The following is an 8,788-nucleotide window of genomic DNA, read 5'->3' as shown; positions in this document are numbered from 1 at the left end:
AAGAAGGGACTGAAGGAGTTCACTGGTACCACCGATCCATTGGTGGCTGAGGGGTGGATTCGCTCTTTGGAGTCCATCTTTGCATACATGGGGATTTCTGACGTCGATAGGGTGAACTGTGCGACTTATATGATGAGGGGAGATGCAGCTCTTTGGTGGGAGGGTGCTGCCAGGGGAGTACATCTTCCTACATTGACTTGGGCGGAGTTTAGGCGTATCTTCTACGCCAAGTATTTCACGGAGGATGTGCGCAGTCGCATGATCCGGGAGTTTATGAGTCTCCGACATGGGGACAGGTCAGTGGTTGAGTATGTGAGACTATTCGAGAGGGGCTGTCATTTTGTGCCTCTGATTTCAGATAGTCCACCGGAGAAGATGAGGCAGTTTTTGGAGGGACTGAAGGCGGATATCAAGCATGACGTACGTATGATGGACGTCGCTACATATGAGGCGGCAGTTAGTAGAGCACTGAGGTCAGAGGAGGGTAGGAGAGAGATACAGCGAGAGCAGCAGGGGAAGAGACAGATTCAGTCTGGATTTCAGCGACCATCTTCGCAGCCTCCTGCGAAGAAGCAGTATACTGGGCCGTCTAAGGGCCCGAACCAGCAGAAGAGGCCACAGCAGCCGAGGGGCGGGGCCCCTAATACTAGAGGTTTTCCTACTTGCCCGAAGTGTCAAAAGATGCATTCGGGACCTTGTCTTTTGGGAGCAGGAGTTTGTTTCCACTGTAGAGAGCCAGGGCACCAGATAGCTAATTGCCCAAGGAAGAAGAACACTGCTGGTAGAATGTTCGTTATGCAGGCAGAGGAGGCCGACCCAGACACCTCCTTGATCACCGGTATATCTTACCCCTAGTATTTCATAATTTCTTCCTTTGGTTAAGAATTTCGATTTTTCTTTGTGAAATAATTTGTATTTGGTATTTTTCTATCTGCATGTTAGAATAAGAAGCATGTTTTACTTGTGATTAGAATTAAGGGTTATTAGTGACTTATCTTTGGGGAAAAGTTTAGTAGTGGTATGAAATTGTTGGGATTCTTCTGCGTGCAGGGAGAATTTTAGTTGGAGGCAACTCCACGTTTGCGTTGCTAGATTCAGGGGCTACGCATTCGTTTATCTCCCTGGAGTTTATCAGACGGATAGGCATCACACCCGAGATTGTTGACAGTGGTTATGATGTCACTATGCCATCAGGACAGATTATTTCTACCTCTAGTGTCATTCGAGAACTGGAGTTGAAGCTTCAGGGGCACTCCATTCGCGCAGATGTGGTGGTTTTGCCGTTGAGTGGGTTTGATTTGATCTTGGGTATGGACTGGTTGACAGTCAATGGAGCTTCGATTGATTTTCTTCAGAGGATAGTGTTAGTGAGACCGCCGGGAGGCGACCCGTTTACTTTTCATGCATCTCAGAGCAGTGATTTTCCTCAGGTGATATCTCTTATTCAGGCGAGGAAGCTGTTGAAACGGGGTTGCAGAGGTTTCCTAGCGAGTGTTGTCACGGCCTCAGAACCAGCCAGTAGATCATTATCAGAGATAGATGTGGTTCGTGACTTTCCGGACGTCTTTACGGAGGATGTTGCAGGAATTCCACCAGTGAGAGATGTGGAGTTCAGCATCGACTTAGTGCCAGACACCGTGCCTATCTCTAAGGCACCATACAGACTTGCTCCTACCGAGATGAAAGAGTTGAAGGAGCAAATACAGGAGTTATTAGAGAAAGGCTTTGTTTGTCCTAGCTTTTCTCCATGGGGAGCTCCAGTATTATTTGTGAAGAAGAAGGATGGCAGTATGAGATTGTGCATCGATTATCGAGAGCTCAACAGGGTCACAGTGAAGAATAAGTACCCACTGCCGAGGATAGAGGACTTATTTGATCAGTTGCAGGGAGCTTCAGTGTTCTCCAAGATCGACCTGCGATCTGGTTATCATCAGCTGCGAGTTAGAGATGCAGATGTGTCCAAAACTGCTTTTCGGACACGTTATGGGCATTACGAGTTCTTAGTGATGCCATTTGGGATGACCAATGCTCCAGCGGTTTTCATGGATCTCATGAACCGGGTCTTTCAGCCGTATCTTGATCAGTTCATCATAGTCTTCATTGATGATATCTTGATCTACTCTAGGAGCATTGAGGAGCATAGACAGCATCTACAGACAGCCTTGCAGACTTTGAGGGAGCATCGTTTGTATGCCAAGTTCAGCAAGTGCGAGTTTTGGCTCGAGCAGGTGGCATTTCTTGGCCACGTTATTTCGAGAGATGGGATTGATGTGGATCAGTCGAAGGTTGAGGCAGTGCAGAAATGGGGTATTCCGAAGAATGCTTCGGAGATTCGCAGTTTCTTGGGTTTGGCCGGGTATTATAGGAAGTTCATCAAGGGTTTTTCCTCTATTGCAGTACCCTTGACTTCCTTAACCAAGAATAACGCGAAGTTTATTTGGAGCTCAGACTGTCAGAGGAGCTTCGATCAGCTGAAGGAAGCACTCACTACTGCACCGGTGTTAGCGGTGAAAGTACCACACGAGGAGTTAGTGGTGTACACCGACGCGTCTAAGCTGGGTTTAGGCGCAGTACTTATGCAGTGTGGTAAGGTTATTGCTTATGCGTCGAGGCAGTTGAAGATTCATGAGCAGAACTACCCGACGCATGACTTGGAGTTAGCAGCAGTGGTCTTCGCTTTGAAAATCTGGAGGCACTATATGTATGGCGAGAAGTGCAAGATTTTCACGGATCATAAGAGCCTCAAGTACTTCTTCACTCAGAAGGATTTGAACATGAGGCAACGGAGGTGGTTGGAGTTAGTGAAGGATTACGACTACGACATTAGCTACCATCCAGGTAAGGCTAATGTAGTGGCCGATGCTTTGAGTCGGAAGTCGACAGTGGTATCGTGTTTGACAGTGCAGTTACCACTGCAGAGCGAGATTCAGAGGTTTGATTTGGAGTTTTACTCGAGTGGTCATGCACCGAGCTTGTCAGTGTTGACGGTGCAACCGATTCTACGAGATCGGATCAGAGTTGGACAGACTACTGATGAGGAGTTGCAGCGTTGGAGACAGAGGGATGAGGCCAAGGGTGGTCTTCTATATACAGTTGTGGATGGCATTATTCAGTACCATGGTAGGATGTGGGTACCGAACATCGATCAGTTCAGAGATGAGATTCTAGCAGAGGCTCACACATCTCCGTACTCTATTCACCCCAGAAGTACGAAGATGTACCGAGATTTGCAGCTATTGTATTGGTGGCCCGGGATGAAGAGAGACATCGGGAGAGTTGTGTCAGAGTGCTTGACTTTTCAGCAGGTCAAGGCCGAGCATCAGCGTCCAGCAGGGCTTCTTAGACCTCTTCTTATTCCGGAATTGAAATGGGAGAATATTACGATGGACTTTGTAGTTGGCTTACCGAGGAGTGCCAGATGTTGCACAGCTATTTGGGTGATCGTGGATAGACTCACCAAGTCAGCTCATTTCTTACCGGTGAGGACTACTTACTCGTTGACACAGTATGCAGAGTTTTACATCAAGGAGATTGTTAGACTGCATGGCATACCAGTGTCGATATTATCAGACAGAGATCCGAGATTTACGTCTGCGTTTTGGAAGAGTTTGCACACTGCATTGGGGACTAGACTTTTGTTCAGTACAGCGTTCCATCCCCAGACAGATGGTCAGTCTGAGAGAGTGATCCAGGTTCTCGAGGATCTACTGAGAGCTTGTGTCATCGACTTTCAGGGCTCGTGGGAGACTAGACTGCCATTAGTGGAGTTTACCTATAACAACAGTTTTCAGTCGTCTATAGGTATGGCTCCTTATGCAGCTTTGTACGAGAGGAGATACAGATCTCCTGTGCATTGAGATGAGGTTGGCGAGAGGATTTTACTTGGTTCTGAGATTGTGCAGCAGACAGCTGACATTGTGACTCAGATTCGGGATCGAATGAGGACTGCTCAGAGTCGTCAGAAGAGTTATGCAGATACTCGACGACGAGATTTGGAGTTCGCAGTAGGTGATCACGTGTTTCTGAGAGTGTCACCTATGAAGGGAGTGGTACGATTTGGCCGAAGAGGGAAGCTTAATCCGAGGTATATAGGGCCATTCGAGATCTTGGAGAGAGTTGGCACGTTGGCCTACCGTTTAGCTCTACCGCCAGGGCTTGCAGCAGTGCACAACGTTTTCCATGTATCCATGCTTCGGAGATATGTCTCTAACCCGTCGCATGTGTTGGATTTCGAGACCTTGCAGTTGCCACCTGATCTAGTTTATGAGGAGAGGCCAGCGCGGATCTTGGCTAAGGAGGAGCGAAGACTTAGGACGCGAGTCATACCGATGGTCAGAGTCCAGTGGCTGAATCACTCAGAGGAGGAAGCTACTTGGGAGACCGAGGCAGAGATGAGGACTCGTTTCCCGGAGTTGTTCGGGTAAGTACTTTAATTTCGAGGACGAAATCCAATTTAAGGGGGGGAGAATTGTAACACCCGGTATTTTTAATACGTAAATTCGCATGCATAATTAGGAAATTTATTTATTTGAAATTTTAGATTATGGGTTAAATATTTATGTGAATTATTTGTGCATGATTTAATTGATTTTCAAGCATTTAACCCATAATTAGATATTTTCATGATTTATGGTAATTGAATTATTTTATCGCGTTGACGGGACCGTGGACGGACGAGATGACAACTTTCTATCCAATTTATTTCATGAGCATTTAGAGCCCAAAAATATTATTTTGAGTTTTATTTTCTCAAAATTATTAGTATTTAATTTTATATAATTTTAGGAGTCCATTTTTATTCAAAATAAGCCAAAATAATGACTTTTTATTATCTTTAAAATTCCCTTAATTATTTATTTTGGGATTTTTAAATTAGTTATCAGATTTTAATTATTATTTAGAGCTTTTAAGTTATATATTTCATAATTAAAAATCCTTATTAATATTTTATTATCCTAAAAACCTATTTTTAATTAAAACCTTACCCTAAACCTACCCAACCCTCACGCCTCCAAGCTCTCAGCCGACACCTCCACCTCTCCTTCATCTTCTTCATCGATCAGCAGGCTCTAGGACTCCATAGCCGATTTTCTTCGAAGCTTCAAGGTTGCTCGTCGTCCCGGATTCGTTCTACACGCTCCTATCTCTTCTTTTAATGGTGCAAGGCATGATTTCTTCCCTATTTTTCGTACCTATCAGATATTATAATGTGTGTATTATTGTGTATGCATCGAAAACTTTCAAGATTTTCAGAAAAATGTTTCGGCTTTCATGGAGATTGTGACTTGTCGTGTGTTTTTATTGTCATGCTCATGTTTCTTAGCCATGGTTGCGTGTGACTGCTGGTAGATGTTCAGAGGGTGTATGTGAGTGGCCTGGACTCGAATGGCTCGAGTGGTTCGAGCCAAACGAGCCCAAGAAAGCCACAAAGTCGGACTGCCTTTCGTGGTGCGCAGAATAGGGTTCACGAGAAGGGCTTGGTTCGGCTAGGGGCTGGGCTGCATGGTTTGGGTTCAGGGGCTAGGTTCGAACCGCCCAGACGTGGGCTACGTCTGGGCGGCGGCGCTCCGGCCATGGGCGGCCGGAGCTGGCCAGCAGCAGCCAAGGAGCGGCTGCTGCTCTCGGCCGCAGCAGAAACGGGAGTAGGGTGGATCGGGCTAGGGTTCCAGGGTGGTTTCCGGGTCGGGTTGGTGGTCCGGGTCATGTCAGTGGGTCATGGGTTAAGTTAGTGGGTCCGGGTCCGGGTCCGGGTCCGGGTTAAGTTAGTTGGGCTCGGGTATTTTATTTTTTAAGTTAATTAATAAATTTAAGTGTTTTAATTGGGCTAATTAGATTAATTAAATTAATGGGCTACATTTAATTTTCTTAATGGGCTTAGATAATTAATTTAAGTTAGTCCAATAATTTTCATGGGCTTTAGAGCCCATGGAAGTTATTGGGCCAGTCTTTGGGCTATTGGGCTCATTGGGCCGGAATAGAATGTTATTGGGCCAGGATTGTTTTAATGGGCTTTAATTAATTATTTGTGCTTAGAATAATTAATTATTGGGCTTAAGTATATTAATGGGCCAGTCTCAGGATTAATGGGCCAGATTTAAGAAAATGGGCTTGAGAGTTAGGGCCAGCAGTTCAGTACAACCCATGAGAAATTGCATGTGTCCTGAATATATATTTAATTATTTTTATGCATGGAAGTTATTTTTAATATTTATATGTTAGTATGAAATTAAATTAAATATATATGAAGGACACACATTTTATTTAAATACATGCATTCATGAAATAATTTTTATGCATGATTTAATATTTAAGGTTGAGCAAAAGAAAATAATTTTTATGTTGGAAGTTGAAGTAGTGTGACAATTTAAGGGGGATTCGTCCCCATATGTGAACTATTGAAGGGCAGTTTACTGCCAATTTAAGAGGTGATTCGTCACCGCCACGTACGTTGGTTTACCATGCTGATCAGTATTTAATGTATGTATGGTTACACTATGGAGACGACCTTTCGATGTTAGAAAATATTTTGCTCAACAATGTTTATGTATTATTATGATATTTAAGTTTATGTTATGTTCATGATATTTTTAAGCATGCTCATTCTTGTATATGTTATGTATTATTATTAAAGTATTTTAAATTATTTTAAACCCTTGTTATGTTAGCATGTTGGGCCTCTAGGCTCACTACATTGATATGGTGCAGGTGAGTACGTAGAGGAGGATGTAGTACCCACCGGCGGCGAGGACCTATAAGCGGACATGCAGTAACCCCGTGACCGTTATCTGAGTCTAAATGCATGTTTTGAATATTTTTATCATGTCATACATTTTATTTATTTTCAGTGGTGGATATTATTACTCGTCTTATTTAAATATTTTCAGTGCATGCAAATTTTATTTATTTTGCTTATGTCAGTATTTTAGTAAATGTTAGACTCAGATATTTAATTTATTAAAGGTTGTATTTTTATTTAAGTTATTTATTTTTAAATCTATTTATTCTGTGCATATATGTATGGGCATGTATGTACATATTATTATTTAGTAAGTATAAAAAAAAAAATTTCCGCATATTTATTTATATTTAGAGAGTTATGGTCGTTTCAGTCCTCACTCACACGCACCCTGGAAAACTTCCCAGGGGGTCACCCATCCTATAATTGTCTCAAGTCAAGCACGCTTAACTTTGGAGTTCTTATATGATGAGCTTCCAAAAAAAAGATGCACCTTCTTGATATGAGTAGTACATATGAAATCTGAAACGCCTAGTACTACTAAATGCGGAAAAACTTTTTTTTTTTTTTTACTATATACATATACGCCCATACATATATGTATAAACATTAAAAATAATATTACAAATAATAACTCGCTTAATTAACAAAAATAAAAATAATAAACAGTTATTTGATAAAATCTTGAGTCATGCAATAGATAAAATAATGTCTATAGTGAAAATTTATAACTTATGTCTACTAAAATCATGAAAAATCAATAATTAATCATAACCACTGAAAACATAAAAATATCCTGAATATATAACTCATGCATAAATAAATCCTAGCGAGACGGTCACGGGGCCACTGCCATGCTCGCTCATACGTCCTCGCCACCGGTAGGAGCTACATCATACTCACCTGTACCATATAAGCGTAGTGAGCCTAGAGGCTCAACATGTCTAATCCTTTATAACAAGGGTTAAAATAATGCATCACGTAGATACTAATACATATACAAGTACATGAGCATGCATGTAAACATTTTTCATAAGATAAATGCTGAATCATAAATCATAAACATAACATAACAATCTTCAACATACATAACATAATTGAGCATGTCATAAACATAAAAACTGAGTATGGTCATATCCATGAATGTGACTAATAATTGTGCCGACTGATCAGTCTAAAGAACCATCGTACGTGGCGGTGGATAAATCCACCTCTATGCCGGTAGTAAACTACCTCTGTGCCAGTGGTAAAACCACTTCTATGCCGGTAGTAGAACTACCTCTGTGCCGGTGGTAAACCACCTCTGTGCTGTCACATCACTTCAATTTCCATAAAAATATTTTACATGCTCAATTCTTAATCATAAACACATCATAAAATATTTCATGTATGCATGCACTGAAAATTTGTCCGTAATATATATTTAATTTATTTTTCATAATAAATATACTTATACTAAAATATGAATTTCATGCATAAAATAATTAAATATATATTCCGGACTTATTTAATTTTTTTTTTTCATGGATTGGTCCAGACTACTGATCACTCATCTAGGCCCATTAATCTTAACTTAAAGCCCATAATTAATAAATAATTTTAAAAATTATAATTTTTACTAAAATAAAATACTTAAATGTTATTGGGCTTAAATAAAAATATTTAGGCCCAATAACTAATTAATTCATAAAAATTCCTAGACTTACCCAATAAAATCACTGACTAGCCCAAAAATTCCGATGGGCCCACGGGCCCATAAAATTATTGGGTTAACTTAAAAATAATTTAAAAAGCCCAAATAAAATAATTTGGAAGCCCAAATAATTTTATTTCTAATTAAATGGCCCAAAAACCAATTAAAACATTAAACATTTTAAAATTAAAATACTCGAGCCCGGCCCACCTAACACGGACCCGGACTCACCTAACCCGACCCAATACCCTACAGACCTGACCCACTACCCTGACCCGACCCGGATCCACCCAAAACCCCAACCCGTAGCCCCCCTCCCCACATACGTGACCTGCACATAATTGTGCAGGTCTCGGCCG

The sequence above is a fragment of the Henckelia pumila genome, chromosome 2 (assembly GCF_033568475.1).
Source record: "Henckelia pumila isolate YLH828 chromosome 2, ASM3356847v2, whole genome shotgun sequence".
NCBI classification, from domain to species: domain Eukaryota; kingdom Viridiplantae; phylum Streptophyta; class Magnoliopsida; order Lamiales; family Gesneriaceae; genus Henckelia; species Henckelia pumila.
This window is presented reverse-complemented; position numbering follows the sequence as displayed.